The 16,194-nt window shown below is 42.8% G+C and overlaps 1 long non-coding RNA gene and 1 pseudogene across 1 annotated transcript; one reads left to right on the top strand and one right to left on the bottom strand.

Annotated features, from left to right (window-relative positions):
• Nucleotides 1-292: 292 nt before the first annotated feature.
• LOC102959083 lies at nt 293-675 on the bottom strand (annotated as a pseudogene).
• A 9,508-nt stretch (nt 676-10,183) lies between these two features.
• LOC122239244 lies at nt 10,184-15,499 on the top strand. Its single transcript, XR_006218192.1, has 4 exons — nt 10,184-10,446; nt 11,353-11,410; nt 13,758-13,826; nt 15,340-15,499. It is a non-coding gene; the product is annotated as an uncharacterized LOC122239244 (long non-coding RNA).
• The last annotated feature ends 695 nt before the right edge of the window (nt 15,500-16,194 follow it).

The raw sequence follows: 16,194 nt of genomic DNA on the forward strand, positions 1-16,194 counted from the left end.
GGCTATAGTGGGAGAGGAAAAGAATGTCTAGAGAAGAATGATGGAAAGTCCTTACAGTGTCCTGCTCTAGTCATATCTAGGGCACCGTGGGTTTTCCCTGAGGCCAGGATTGACTGAAACTGTGTACTACGTGTGAGAGCTTTTGCACCAGGCGAGATGTGGATTTCCTGAGGTTCGTTGGTTGGTTGGTTGGTTGGTTTGCAATGAAAGGAAAACTTTATTGAGCCCCACGGGCCTTGGGGCTCAGGCCGGATGTCACCCTGCAGACAAAGGAAGGGCCGGTGGATGAGCCTTATGTAATCTTCTTCTTGGGGTGCAGGTTGTTGGTGTGGCTCTACTTCTTGTGGCACTTGACAGCGCGGGGTGCGGGCGAGCCTGACTCTTGCGGCAGACCATCGTGTCGCAGTTGTATTTCTGGACCCAGCTGGCAGAGGGAAGGCTCGGTGGTGCCACCCTGCGGGTGAAGCGCCAAGTGCAGGGTAGACTCTTTCTGGGTATTGTAGTCTGAGAGGGTGCAACCATCATCTAGCTGTGTGCCCACAGAAAGCAGGCGTTGCTGGTCAGGCGGGATGGCCTCCTTGTCTTGGATTGTGGCTTTGACATTCTCACTGGTGTCATGGGCTCAGCCTCAAGGGCGATAGTCTCGCCCATCAGGGTCTCCGCAAAGATCTGCATCTCTGTGTCTGCTGCAGGGCCGCTGTCTCCAGCCTGCTCGACCACCTTTTTTGAAGAGAGTTTCGTTTTGTTTTTAATAACATAGTAAGAGGTACGCAGCCCAGGGTGGCTTTTCTGGCCAGGAGACAGCAACCTTCCCTCTTGATTTTGCTCTGGAACCCACAGGGCCTGAGGGCACCGTGCATATTCTCAGAGGTGTGGTGCGGTGTTGGCTCTGAGGATTCTCAAGTTCAGGTAGGCTGACCCTAGTTCAGATGGTCCTGGTACTTTGAGGTATGGTTCCTTTCCCCAAAAGATCCTAGATCCTGTTGGATCCTAGGGGTTTCTGATGAATCAGTCTGGTGCATGCCTACACGGTTTCAAGTAAAACCTAACTTTTAAGAGCATTTTATGAGTATATTTATGAAGAATACGGTGCCGAGTATGTGTATACGTGGCATACAAACATATTTCTTCTCATCTTAAAGTTTCCCTCTTGAGAGGTGCCACACTTCTTCTTGGCCTCCATTCCATCCCAGAGGATATAGGCATGGGATGAGAGGTTTAGTCCATCGTGTTAACTGGAGCATGACCATCTGAGTCAAGTTTTGTCACTATTGTTACCGCTTCTTCCCCGTACTTTGCTTTTGTAGCGGAGACAGAGCCTTAGCAGGGTGCACTTGAATTCAACCTGGACGCCCGGTCAGTTAATAAATGAATCAAGAAGCATTTGCTAAGTTCTTTGCTTCAAGTGGCGGTATGCTGTTTTTGAGCTTTTTATTCTGCCGAGATATTCAGAGCTTGTAAACATGAACTCAAAGAAATTCAGACTGTGACAGTTGATCTTGTAACCTGGGCAGTTACTACTATATTAAATTGCATCCTGATCATTTGGAAAGCACAATGCTTTTGATCAGCTATTGAGGTCATGTTTGTGGGGTCAAGTATCCCATCATACTCGTATTTTCTTCCAAATGGATTCTCACCTTTATTTTATTCTGCTGGTTGTTTTTCTGGCCTATTATTACAGCTATTATTGTAGCCTTAAAAATAACTCCTATTCCCACTCCCAGAAGTTAAAGGCAACATTCCTAAAAAAAAATGTGTATCTAATGAAAAAGTTAATATACTAACTTCTCCTTTTGTGTGACTATGAGGTGTGTGTGTGTGTGTGTGTGTGTGTGTGTGTGTATTTTGAGAATGACAAAAAGAGAGTTAGTTAACACACATTTGGACCTGAACTCAGAGTGATCGCAGATTCCCTCGTCTTAGCCAAGTGGAGAGAAAAAGGGTTCAGATGCACAAGAAAAATAAAAGTGTCAGTATGGGAAGGGACATATGGCAATACTGGGCAATATGCGAGGAACCAATGCAAATGCTACAAGCCAAGTGTTGTTTGGAGGCTGCTTAATGAGTGTGGAAAATGACCCAACTTCTAAGGTTCTATAACTGCCTCACTTAGCTTTGATTTTTATAAATAGTCACATTTGTTCCAACCCTGTCTCCACATCCTGTTAGTAATATCGGTCAATTTATATACGTCGAGTGGGAAGTACATTAATTTAGATTCCCTGAACATCTGCTGGTGCCTAGATGGACTTGAACCGAAATTAAAATCATTGAGTCATTCACCCCACAAATATTTATTGAGCATCCCAGGGCCTATGCAGTCTGTCAGAAGGCTCCCTCAGCAACCAAGGCACTCTGTGAGAGGAGACACCCATGAGAATTGCAAAAAGAAATAAAAAGCCAGTTGGAGCAGGCCCTGGAGAATTCACTCGTCTCTTCCTTTGTGATTGTTGCCGTTCCCAAGACTTTGATCCACTGCGGGTCTAGATTCCCAACTTGTATTTGAGATTGGCTTTTCCGGGTTTGTGTCTCCTTGTTTCTGGATTCACTTCTCCTTCTTCAGCTGCTACCTCTTTCTTTTTAGACCCATTTGATTTCCTGACTCTGTACTCCAGCCATAAGGGCTTCAAACCCTACCTTCCAGCTCTTCTTCTGAATATGTGGAGATTGACCTGTGATGGGGATGGGGAGGGAATAAGACAAAGTCCCCACAGTCTGGGAGCCGTAGACTAGGTGCTCTTTATCGTGCAATAGAACAGGCTCTTGTTCTAAATGAGGGAGAAACAGCATAGCCCGAATGTCCTTGGCAGTTTCCAAGGTCTTGTCAATTTGGGTATGACTGAAAGATTCCGTGGCTCCTTCTGCCATGCCCATCTTCACACCTTAAAGTCAGTGCTGATGGTGCTCGGGCATGACCACAGGCTGTTGCTGGGCACGAACTAAGCCAAATGGGGCAAAAGGTGGAACTAGTTTCCAAAACCGGCTCTCTGCAAGCCTGCTTTCGCTCTTTCCTGCCCATATCCTGCAGGGTGTGATAATCACTTGCTCATTGATTCAACCTCTTCTGGTGCAGCGTGGAAGCTATTGTAATCAATTAAGGTCACAAGGATCCTATTTGTGTTCCATGTAACAGCCTTGGAGTGATTCCCTACCACCATGAAATAGTTAATTCACGGTCAAAATGGCCCCTCTAAAAACTGAGATCAACTGACTCACTATGTTTCCTGATCTTGTCTTTCACACGCACTGTTGTATCACTCACACTGAGGTCCCTTTCTTAAATGATCACCGTATGTCGGCACCAGGGTTGCATTTGTGTACATGATAATACACGTTCACCAGGTTGTAACCTTCATGATTTGCAGAATTTCTATCACGTGTGCTTTTGTGTAACAATTGTAGTTTGTGGACCCGTAAAAAATATGAAATAATCACCATCACCAGGGAGCCCTCCAGACCTATTTTACCCAATACAATGAATGCCTTTCAATATCCTGGTTCACTGTTGCTGCCCTCCATAGTTTGCAAATGGACACTAAGCTTCCGGATGTATACATTTCTCTCACTTATAGGGCTCCCGAAAGCTTACGTCTTCCATGGAATTCTTTAGGAACCATGTTCACTTTGTGATTCCTCTGAAAGCTGAAAACTCAAAGCACTGAGCAAACTGAAAAGTCAAAGCAAAATCCCCTCGTCCTCTTGATCATTAATCACTGGCTGGGTGTGTGTGTCAGAACTTGGTGCCGCTCTGATTTCTCTCCTATGCCCTTCGGGCAGAAACCTCTTCTTATTTGTGTCTTCTGGAGCACCCAGTACACTGCCGGAGCTCCATAAATAATTAATCTCGCCAATAATAACGGGAAGCAGAAGCTTCCAAGAGTCTTCCTTTCCCCCGTTCTGCGAAACTGGTGTTATGGTATTTTGACTATCAAAACAATGATTAAGCGGCTTTGGCACACTTTATGTTTGGGCTAAATGCGATTTTGCTAATGCACTATCTCATTCCTCCCTCCCCCAACACTCGTATTTTAATGATTTCTAATTAATATTGTAATATTTCTTGAATAATTCATGTTTTTAAACAAGAAAGGCTGGCATAAATTTATGTCAATCTGTTTGTGTATTGCAGCACCGTGCACAACAAACAAACACAGTCTGCTTCCCTTGGAGACTAGGGGAAGAGGCAACAGAAAAGAGAAGCATCAGAGTATGGGGCTAGATTCACGTTCCTCCCCAAAAGAGGGAGGCTCCCAGGTTGCCTTCTGAGGTTTCCAGGCAGACACCTTTGTCTTCGCCGACACCCGCTTATCATTTCATTTTTTTTTTTCCTCCTGACAGGCGCCTGAGGCCCTCAAGCTGTACTTCGTTACCCTGAACCCTCCTGTCCTCCCTCCCCAGCTGTTCCCTGAACTCCATGTCCTCTAACCGCCAGCCCCATCACAGATTTGTCTTTGTGCCTCTCTGGACATTGCTCAAGGATAGGCGCAAACTGTAATCTGACTAGTCAGGACGACGTGGATAAAAATCAGGGGTAGACTTACTCATTTAGTAGACAAGTATTTGATGAGCACCTGCTTCCTGCTCAGAACCCTACAAAGCCAGAGGGCACTAGAGCATTGGGTAACCTTGGCCAAGTAACGCGATTGTTCCTTTATAGGGGCTCCTGAGGGTGCCTGGGAGGCTCAGTTGGTTAAGTGTTGGACTTTGGCTCAGGTCATGATCTTGCGATTCGTGTGTTCAAGCCCTGCGTCAGGCTCTGTGCTGACAGCCACGTCGGAGCCTGCAGCCTGCTTCGGATTCTGTGTCTCCCCCTCTCTCTCTGCCCCTCCTAATTCACGCTCCCTCACTCTCTCCCTCAAAAATAAATAAACACTGAAAAAATTTAGAGGAGCTCCTGAAGAATCCATTTCGGTCTCTCTAGAACACTAAGGGAGATTTCTTTTAAGACAGGCCTCAAAGCCCCTTTCTGGACAGCTGCTGATTCTACCATCACACAGCTCAGGCTATAGTTGTGGTGTGGTGGAGAGCCGTCGGTGGGTTTTTTAATTTTACTTTTCATTGTGTTTTTCAGTAAAAACGAACCGAAGGACTGGAGGAAAGATTTCAGAACAAAAGCTTAGCTCCACCATGAACCTGCCATCCCTCCTCCAGACTCCACATGGAGGTGATCTCCTTTACTTTGTTCGAGACTAAGTTCGCAGTCTTTTGAATTACACATACAATTATTCAGACATCCAGAAGCAGGGACTTGTTTTCATTCGGTATTTTCTTCTTCTCTCAGATTCAGGGAGCCTGCTGCTTTAGAGCAGCTTCCATGGGAGATCTGTTGTCAAGTGACTTTCATTTCCCCCCTTCTTCTTTGGAGCTGGAGAAAAGACTTTCATATCTATCATTTCTGCCTGCATTACAGCACTGCTAGTGCTGTGCTGACCCCGCTGCTGGGGCCATTAATGTGTGTCACTGTTAATTAGCAGCCAATGGAATAGCCAAGCCAGCGACATGGTTCACTGAGATGGATGTGGTTGTTTTGATTGCATTGCTATTGCTAGGGTAACTATCATTTGTACTAATGATTTCCAAGTAGGTAGCAAAAGGGTAGGAGGGAAATGACTTAATTTGATTCTTTTCCCCCCACTATCTCTAAGAGCAATTTTAGTGGTGAAAAAGCTCTGTGAGGCAACAGCTCCCAAATTAGTTGAGGTCTTTGGAAAGACAGATTGTTATTAACTGACCGTATCGGGATAGGGAGTGCCGGTGATTATGTATACGGGATAATCTTCCCCGAGTGGAGAGGACATACCTGCCCTCTGATGGACTGCAAATGGCCCCTGTAGACACAATCATCCGGCAGACAGAAGGGTCGCCCATTGCTGTTGCCCATTCTAATGACACCGAGAAGTGGAAAGTGAAGTTGAAAGTGAACACAAAGTAGTAGGGGGTATGTTGCTTGTAGCAAGAGGAAAAATGTAGCGTGTCTCTGCCCGAAGGGCATGGGAAGATGGGATGGAATTTAGGGAAGCTGATTAAATCTACACGCGGGATGTTGAGCCTCTCAATAACTTTGAAAGTTTTCAGAATGCACATTTTCCTTCTTACGTGCTCCAGTGTCCCCTTGACACGTGGGCCTAATGTAGCTGCATCTCATAATACCGTCGCCACATTTCCCAACCCCTAGGGCGAGGATTCAGAATGGACATCTGCCGAGAACTAGACTGGAATCGGAAACTCATGTCTCTAAGCTCAGTTATATTTCAACATTAATGGGCAATTTTTGTGCACGTCCCTCTCAGTGCATTTCTTGCCCTCAGCCATTGTATTCAGGGACTCTCCCAAACTTCCCTCTATCTCCAAACTCTGTCCTGGCTACCTCCTCACTCGCTTCCAGCATTTAGCTTTCTGGGGAAAGCACTTGGATTCTACTCCACTATTCTTCTAAAAAAAATTTTTTTTTAACATTTATTTTCAAGAGACACAGAGAGACAGAGTGTGAGTGGGGGAGGGGCAGAGAGAGAGAGGGAGACACAGAATGAGAAGCAGGCTCCAGTCTCTGAGCTGTCAGCACAGAGCCCGACGCAGGGCTCGAACCCACCAACCATGAGATCATGACCTGAGCTGAAGTTGGAAGCTTAATGGACTGAGCCACCCAGGCACCCCGTCTACTCCACTATTTAGAAACATCTCCTCTTGTACCCATCTTCTACCTGTTCAGGGCTATTACTGCCTCCGGGGTCCGGGAGTCCTCTCGCAGTTCCTTGGGGGCAGTTCTCCTTCTGCCATTTCTCCCTCTCTTGGATCTTCAAACTCGCCAGCTCCATTGATATCTCTTGAGTTTCTCTCATAAAGGAAATTAATTTACTTCCCATTTTCCTTGTACAAAACCCCATATTTCCCCTTCCATTCATAGGAACGTTTCTTGAAACAACAACCTACAATGGAAATCCCTGCTTCTCACTTTACGTTTGTTTCTCAGACAATGAACGCTAGACTTCAGCCTCTGTCCCTGTCACTCTGCTAAACTGCCCAGCAAAGACCGCAGACAACATCCTTGTAGCCAAATACAGCCAGCCATGTTCAGTTCTCATCTGACTTGGCTTCCCTATAGAATTGATCACCGTTGGCCACTCTCTGTCCCATGATGTTCTTTCCTCATTTGGTTTGGTTTCCATGAAAGTTTTCTTGCTAGGATGGTTCTCTTAAACTTCTAGTGGCCCCTTCTCAGCCTCATTGTGGGACGTTCATTGTATACCTATCACTTCAATGTTGGGAGTCCTTGAGGGTTCTTTCTTCTGTTCTCTTATCTTTTTCATAATTATGGTCTTCTGGAGAAACCTTCTTCAAGGATTTAGTTACTACATATAAATTGGCATTGTCCACTGGTCTCCCCCATCCCCCTTTAAAAATCTTTGACTTTCTTCTTAGCATTTTATCTAAAAGCATGAGACTTTTTCATCAGGACCCCAAATCTTGTCCTCTAACTCATTATGTTCAAAACCAAAATAATTGTCATTTTCTCTGAGCCTAAAATGTGATCTCCTTTCTATATTCTCTGTCCAGAGACTGACAACCATCTACCCAACTGCTCACACTGGAAATCTGGCCCTATCTTATCTTTTATTCTCACTCATCATCCACTGTGAGTCCTCTTGACTCTGTATCTCATTGTCGCCTTCACTGTCACAGCCCTGATTTGCATCCTCCTAACTTGCATATCATTTTTCCCTGCTCAGAAATCTTATATCTTCTTCTCCCCAGTTTCTTATAAGGTAAACAGGTATTTGGTTCTTTCTGCTTTTCCAACCTCATTGCCCAACACTCCCCTCCCAAGTTAGATGCTCCACCAAGCTGCTTACAGTCCCTGGATGAAGCCATCCCCTTTCCTTCCTCCATGCCTTCATACATGTTGGGTCCTTTGCCTAAATGTCCTTTTCTTGGCCGGCTCCTGTCTTCCATGTCCCCGATAAAACTCTACCTTGCCTGTCAAGTTTCCATGACTCCACAGAGAAGATTCAAGGCTCTTTCTATATATTGTTCTTCTGAAACTCTGAGGTTGTTGTTGTTTTGTGTTATGCATCTTTCCAGCCATTGGGCTCTAAGCATCTTGAAGGAATGAATTTTTCTTTTTACAGTTGTAATACCCGTTCGTTGCCTAGCACGGTATAAATGTTAAATAAATGTTTATTAAAGTTACATAACAACTCCATTTTTCACTTGAGGTCATTCTGTGTTTTCATCAGCTCTGAATTCCCATTTTATTAACATAAGAGCAAAATCCCCTATAATTCCCAGCTACAGAAAACTGGGTTGTGCTTGTGTCCTTGTAACTCAAAAGGTATGTTGCCTGGGATAAAGTATTTGATCTTTCTGGTCCTCAGATAGGAGATAGCATGATATCAAGGCTTTTCAGTTGTTTCCTGAGGAGACTGGGGATCCTTGAAGGCAAGAGGGGGATGAGGAGGAGGGCCTCTGTGCGCTCCTTACTTCTTTGTTTCAAAGAGAAGCTCTACCTTCACCCATTTTATGTATTGTGATCACATGTAGAATTGCCTTTAAACCTGAGATGCCACTGCTAAAATATAATTTGGAAACCACTTCACGGGGTTATCTCTAATTCTCTCCTAGCGGGGGGGAAAAAATGTCTGTGGTTCTGTGAGCTGCATAGTAATATTGGCCTGACAAAGCACATCTCCCAGAAGCACAATGGAAATGCATTACATAATCTTTGTATAAACATTCAGTTTTACACTTTCTACATAAAAGACAGAGGGAAAAGGGTCAGGGTATAAGGATGGAGAGGGAGGCAAAGAAGAGGAAAGGGGAGTCGGGAGGTCAGAGGAAGGGAGGGCAAAGGGAATGAAAAGGTGAATTCAGTGCCGGCAGAGGCAGACCGATTCCATTGCTTTTCCACTCCAGGAGCATATGCTGTGAAGAAAGCGTGCACTTCAGAGTACAGATGAGCCAGGAAGGGAGAACCTGCTGTTCCCGGAAGTCTTCCCGAGTGGGAGCATCTCACGGGGCTGAGTGTAAGGCAGGTATTCAAAGATGCATGTTGTTCATGCAACACAGACCTAATATGCGAGCTAACAACTCCATTCGGTGTTTAACGAAAGAAACAGTGGTTCCGTTCCGGAGCTGGAGGACAAACTATTGGACTTTGAAAGACACTGCTGGTCTCTAAAATGATGTCATGTGAACTGTTTTGTGTGCAGTTTAAAGGTTGTTCATTTTTCTGCATAAAATTGAACATAACACACAACTCCATTATAAACCCTATCTGAACATCTGGGGTTTTGTGGTTTCCCTGTTATCATGAATCATCATGTATCTTTTCTCTGCAGAAGCTGCTTTACATGTAAACTATAACCGTGTTTATTCACTTGGTGTAATAGTGATTAGGATAAACAATGTAGAATGTGCTGGAATCTGCACAGGAGGTGCATAAATGCTGGGACCAAGCAAAAGCTGCAGACAGAGCTCATCGTGTCAGCTCTGATTTACATCATCACATTTAAATGCAAGAAGGAATGTTGACTCTAAAGAAAATCAAATACATTAAAACAGAGCTCTTTGCATTTTTAGGACCATAGACCAAATAATCCTGAAATCTATATCTTGTTGAAATGTCCTTGATAGAAAAGATAGAGATTCTGCCTAATCTAGGAATTGAGAAAAAGAGAAATAAATCCAGATACTAAAGGACAGAAAAGAAAATGCTATATAATGATTTTATGATACAGAAATATTTTTACTCCAGAAGTACATTTTAAAATCCCATTGAAAATGCCATGTAAAATTGAATTGCCCTCAGACTTTGAAAAATAATGTGGAGAATGGCTAGAATTTCAAGGTGGGAAATAGCTTGCTTTGTAGCAACCCAATTTCATAGCTAAACTGTATATGAGACACCTTTCTGAGGTTTCTACTATCTTTAAGAGACTTACATGTTGTTATCAGTTCCATTTGAAGTACTTACTTATTAACACGGCTCTTGGAAAATCCAGAACGGTTGAACAACAGCAGATTTGAATTTTATTATTTTGCTTTGTAAAAAAAAAAAAAAAAATGTCAGCTGAGAAAGAGATCAAGTATAAACTTTCATTAGAGCAGTTTATGTTTATTCTAAAGTCTCTAGAATGTTAACATGCTCCAAGCTCTATGTTAAGTCATAAGGGAAGACCTTTCAGAAGCAGCGAACCAATGTGTTTTCTACAAGGCACAAATCCAATTTTTTCTTGAAAACATTAAAGCACATTGGAAAACCATTCCCCTTATTTCTTTAACTGGAAAAAGCTGCATTTGAGAAACTCACTTTACTCAGACAGAAGTAATGTGACATAAAGATCTGATCTGGGGAGGACAGAAGAACTCATATCGTGAGGTGGACTCCACATTGCCATTGGCGTTCCCAAGTCCATTACATCTGGTTTCTTGTAATGAAAAAGGCGAGTAAGTTTCTCATGTGCAGATCAACCCTATCCTAAGGTGTGTGTATTCCTTCTGGGAGCTGAGGGTCAGGATATATCCTTTCTCTTTCCTTCCTCTGAGGCATTGCACATGTCTTCCATATCTTGCATCTTCAAATCTCATCTTTGGTGTTTTCCGTGTCCTAATAATTACCCAGACTGTTGGAAGCCTTTCCAAACAGTGTTCCAAGTTGTGTTACCTCTCCTGTCCAGCCCTTTGCACCACCCTGATTTCTCAGCATGCAGGTTTCTTTTCTTTTCTTTTTAATTTTTTTAATGTTTACTTTTGAGAGAGAGAGAGAGAGAGAGAGAGAGAGAGAGAGAGAGAGAGAACAAGCAGGGGAGGGGCAGAGAGAGAGGGAGACACAGAATCCAAAGCAGGCCCCAGGCTCTGAGCTATCAGCACAGAGCCCGACGTGGGGCTCAAACCCACAAACTGTGAGATCATGACCTGAGCCGAAGTTGGACGCTTAACTGACTGAGCCACCCAGGTGCTGCAGCATGTAGGTTTCTTTTAAAAATAATCTCTGTTGGATTTTTTTCTCAAAGGGTAAACATGAATTGTTTGGTCCCTTATTTATCATTAGAAATACATGTGCTAGAAATCCCATTATGTGACAGGTTTTTCCGGGATGTCTCTTCACTTTCCATTAGCAAGGCAGAATGTATAATGGATAGAGCATGAGATTTGCGAACCAACCATCCAGGTTCAACTTTTTAGTCATTACTCAGATCGTAAATCTCTACCTTTTAAGAGATTACTCCACAATTTAGAACTGGTCCATTTTGTGCTTTCTCAAAGTACTTGGTCTTTTCCTTCAAAGAACTATATTTGTGACTTTACATTTACTTACATGAGTATTTGAGCAATGTCTGTCTTTCCTACTAGACTCTCGGCACCATGATTGATTTGTCTGCCATTCTAACCTCACAGACTCTGGCGCATAGTAAGTGTAAAATAAAATAAAATGAAAATGAAAAAAGTAAAGTGAAATGTATAAGCATTTCTATTACCTTTCACGCTTTCCTATAACTTACAAGGCAGAGTGCAGTAAAGACTATCTGGTAAAATGTTTTCAAGCAAATATCGGTGACTATTGAGTGTTTTAGATATTTTTCAGGGTTGAAGATTACCACAGAGGAACCCATTTGTAGATTTCTACTTGAAATTATCAGGCAGCTCACAATATATGGAACCCCTCAGGGAGGTGATCGGTTCAAAGGAGCAGGGTATAGCAGTAAGAGAGAGTCATTCAGAATAGGAGGCATGAAGGGCAGGGTGTGCCGTGCATCCCATTCCCCTTGCTGAAGAAAGATAGCAACCTCAGATCACGTATGCAATGCTGCTTTTACCTGTGGGTGTTAAGCTTTGAAAGGGATGTTGACATCTGGGGCGCCTGGGGGGCTCAGTCGGTTAAGCTCAGGTCATGATCTCGCAGGTTGTGAGTTCGAGCCCTGTGTCAGGCTCTGTGCTGACAGCTTGAAACCTGGAACCTGTTTCAGACTGTGTCTCCCTCTGTCTCTGCTCCTCCCCTGCTCTCTCTCTCTCTCTCTCTCTCTCTCTCTCTCTCTCAAATATAAACATTAGGGGCGCCTGGGTGGCTCAGTCGGTTGAGCATCCGACTTCGGCTCAGGTCATGATCTCACAGTTTGTGCGTTCGAGCCCCACGTGGGGCTCTGTGCTGACAGCTCAGAGCTTGGAGCCTGCTTCGGATTCTGTGTCTCCCTCTCTCTTTGCCTCTTCCCCATTTGCGCTCTCTCTCCCAAAAATAAATAAACATTAAAATAATTTATATTTAAAAGGGATGTTAACAAACCAGAATAGGATATGGCAATAAAAGTTGGTAGTGTCATTGAGGAAACTTTGAAAAGATAGGTTGTAAAAGAATTCAGGGTGGGGAACAGGTATAATTGTCTCCAACTATTAAATTATGATGTAAAAAAAAAAAAAAAGGTTAGTCTTTTCTATAGTCGCCAAAGCAGAATAAGGAATAATCAATGTCAAACTAAGTAGCTGGCACTGTCTGAGAGTGGAAAAGAAGCCTTATGACACAGCGAACTTGTTTCACTGGTGTTTACTTAGAGTCTGGGGAACATCTGCCACTGCATTGGGAGGGGTTTTGGCCTGGATGAGAGACTGGATTCTAGGGCCCTGTGGCACTCAGGCAGAAGGCTGTCCTTGGCTTTAGACCCCTTGGATGGCAGTCACCGAACCTGCCCTTACTCAGCTCATACTCATCTGTAAAATGGAAAAAGCACCACCTATGTTGCAAGGCTCTGTGGATGGAGTATGATAATTTATAGAAATTTAAAAGTACCGTCTAACTTTTAGAACTGTACTGTGCTAAATAAACATCAGACATTATTAAATGAAGATAATTTGCATTTTTTCCTTGATTTCGCATCTTGACTGTTATATACATACAAGCCAGGGCTGTCATTTTTTTCTCCTTCCGTATGTCTTTGAATCATTTCCTTCCATCCCATGCCTAACCCACCATATGCACCCTGACATTTGGGAGGACTGCTTTTTTTAAAATATTGCATTCTGTGCTCCAAATGCGCAAAATACCAACCTGTGTCAAAAACAGTGTCGTGTGTTTTCCAAATTCTGTTTCATAGGTGCCTTTCTGATCATAGAGGAAGACGTACAGTTAGGTTGTCGTTATTTGATTATGTTTTGGTCAATGGAATATGGACAGAAATGCAAGCCATTTCTGGGCCTGTTCATAAACCTTTCTCAGTTATCCATGGTGTGTGTGTCCCTTTTTCAGAAATCTTGGGGGCCAAGGTGTTTAAGAGGTCAGCCAAACAATATGGAAATAGACTAGATCTCTGAGTCCCCAACTGGAGGGCCATCACCCGAGAAAGCCACCTGACACATATCAGGCTGTGACTTGAATGAAAATTGAGCCTTTGTTGTATTAAACCCTTGAGATGGCGCTTTTATTGATTTATTTCTTTGTTAACCACTGCTGAACCTACAGTATTTTGACTAACACAAAAATTAGTACCACCAAAGAGCAGTAGTTAAAACAAAAACCTAGAACAGGAGGCACTGGTTTAGTGTTGGAAGGTAGGTGGTGGCTCTGACATGAGAGTTTATCATTCTTCTTACAATCCCAGGTCACCTTATTATCTTTAGTTCCTTGGCTATTATTGAGGTTCAAGGGGGATTAAAAATGATGATAAATAGCACTTATCGAACCTCTAGCGTGTGCCAGCACTGGAGAGTCTGTGCATTGCCGCAACTAATCTTTGCATCGGAAACTCCATTATTTTCCCTTTTGACAGATAAAGAGATTGAGAATTGGACAAGCCCGGCTTCTGTGCTATCAAATCTACAATGGGATGCCTGGAAAAGTTGAGTTCTCCTTATACTGAGTTGTCTGGGGATAAGCAAGGAGAACATCTTTAGAGAAAGTATTTATTAACCTAATTTACTAACCTAGATTACAACTTAACCTAGTAAGCTAGAAAGGAGCAGAACTCACTGGGAAGAGTTAATATCTTAGAAAAGCCATAGTGCATTACTTGGGCATGCTTCCAATTGGACAAAAATAAATCTTTCTTTCTCTCTTTTTCTCCTTCTCTCTCTCTTCCTCCTTCTCTCTCTCTCTCTCTCTCTCTCTCTCTCTCTCACACACACACACACACACACATGCACAACAAATTGAGACATAATAGAAATCTCTAAATCATGCACCAGATTACAAGCAATTAAAAAAGTATGGGCTCTGAAATACCACCCATACGATGTAGGGAGGACGAACTAAGTTACAATTGTGGTTTTGGGGCTAGAACTATCCTATTCAATATAGTAACCACTGCTAAATGTGTCCATTGAGCATTGGAAATGTCTAGTCCTGAGATATGCTGTAAGTGTTAAATACACATCAAATTTTGAAGGCTTAGTACAAAAATGTAAACTACCTCATTAATATTTATTAAATGTTGATTGGTATTTTGTATATAGTGGGTTAAATAAAATGTATTATTATTATTATTTTTTTAACAGTTTATTTATTTATCCTGAGAGAGAAAGCATGAGGAAGGGAGGGGCAGAGAGAGAGAGAGAGAGGGAGAGAGAGAATCTTAAGCAGGCTCTACACTGTCAGTGCAGAGCCTGACCTGGGGCTCGATCTCACAAACTGTGAGATCATGACCTGCGCTGAAACCAAGAGTTTCAGTGCTTAATCGACAGAGCCACCCAGGCATCCTAAAATATATTATTAATTTTACCTGCTTATTTTGATCTCTTTAATGTGGCTGGTAGAAAACTTAAAATTACGTCTGCGGCTCATTTTGTGGCTCAGATTACATTTCTGTTGGACAGTGCTGGGCTTGAGTGTCAGGAACTAAGCAAGTCAGAGTAAGCTGCAGAGAGTGTTGCTGTTCCAGAAGCAGTTCAGATTTTAGTGACGGTGATGCTGTGGGTCAGTTCTGGAGAGATTTTTCTGAACTCTTCGTTTAGTCTCTTGGTATATTTTCCTTAAGCATCCTTCCTGGTCTCCAGCCATATAGACAATCTCAGATCTTCTTGTAAATGATGCGCTTGCTTAATATTGAGAAATCAATTAACTCTCAAAGTAGCTAGAAGCAGACCAATGCTTCTTAGATTTAAAGTGTAGAGAAATCACTGTGGTGGAAGGAGGTCTTCTTAAGAGCAGGCTCTGTTACTAGGTCTGGGAAGGGGCTTGAAGTAATGCCAAGGTTGCAGGTCTGGGGACCACACATGAAGAAGCAAGAGGCTAGGACACATTAGACCCACCAGACATCAAAATATGGGAACAAAGAGTAAAGGTGGGGTGATGTTCATAAGCCATCAGAGTGAACTCTCTATCCTCAATTAACTTACTCTTCTTTTTCCTCTCAGATTGAGCTGTATCTATAGAAGAGAAAATGAACAGGCCACAGCACAACTAATCTGCTCAATTCTACTGTTGTAAAGATTGATGGAGACCATTGTGTGATCAATTTGGTCATGACACTGGGTATCAGTCATGAGCATGACTGAAATGAATGGAATCACTTTACTCCAATCTGGTCTGCTTCCATTGTGTAAACTTAGCTGGTCCTGAGGACTTGGGGTCAGGGAAATCAGCACTACACTTAAGTCTACTAACCTTCCTGAGATCATTTATTAGCAAAAAATCAGCATATTCATGCATATTAGTTATTATAAGGAACAATTTGCCTGCCTTACTCATGTTCTCAGAGGATGTGCTTAGTTTCTGTTGAAGTTAGGAAGTGCCACAATTTAATATTTGGAAAATGAAATTTTGTTATAAGATAATGAGATCCAACCTCAATTCATAAAATCAGCTTAAAAATATTTAAATTTTTTAAATGTTTTTTTTATTTATTTTTCAAGACAGAGAGAGACAGAACATGAGTGGGGATGGGGCAGAGAGAGAGGGAGACACAGAATCTGAAGCAGGCTCCAGGCTCTGAGCTGTCAGCACAGAGCCCGATGCGGGGCTCGAACTCACGAACTGTGAGATCATGACCTGAGCCGAAGTCAGACGCTCAACTGACTGAGCCCCCCAGGTTCCCCAGCTTAAAAATAGTTATTAAAGGAGAATTAAGGAAAATATTTGAAGTAGTTATATAATATTTGGCATGAGTTTATAAGCTCTCAAAATGGCTACTTAGAAGAAAAAAGCTCTATATGATTTTGTAATTTTTAAAAATTTGAACATAAACTCATAAGTCTCAACTTATAACTCTT

This window comes from Panthera tigris, chromosome B3 (assembly GCF_018350195.1).
Source record: "Panthera tigris isolate Pti1 chromosome B3, P.tigris_Pti1_mat1.1, whole genome shotgun sequence".
In the NCBI taxonomy this organism is placed as follows: Eukaryota; Metazoa; Chordata; class Mammalia; order Carnivora; family Felidae; genus Panthera; species Panthera tigris.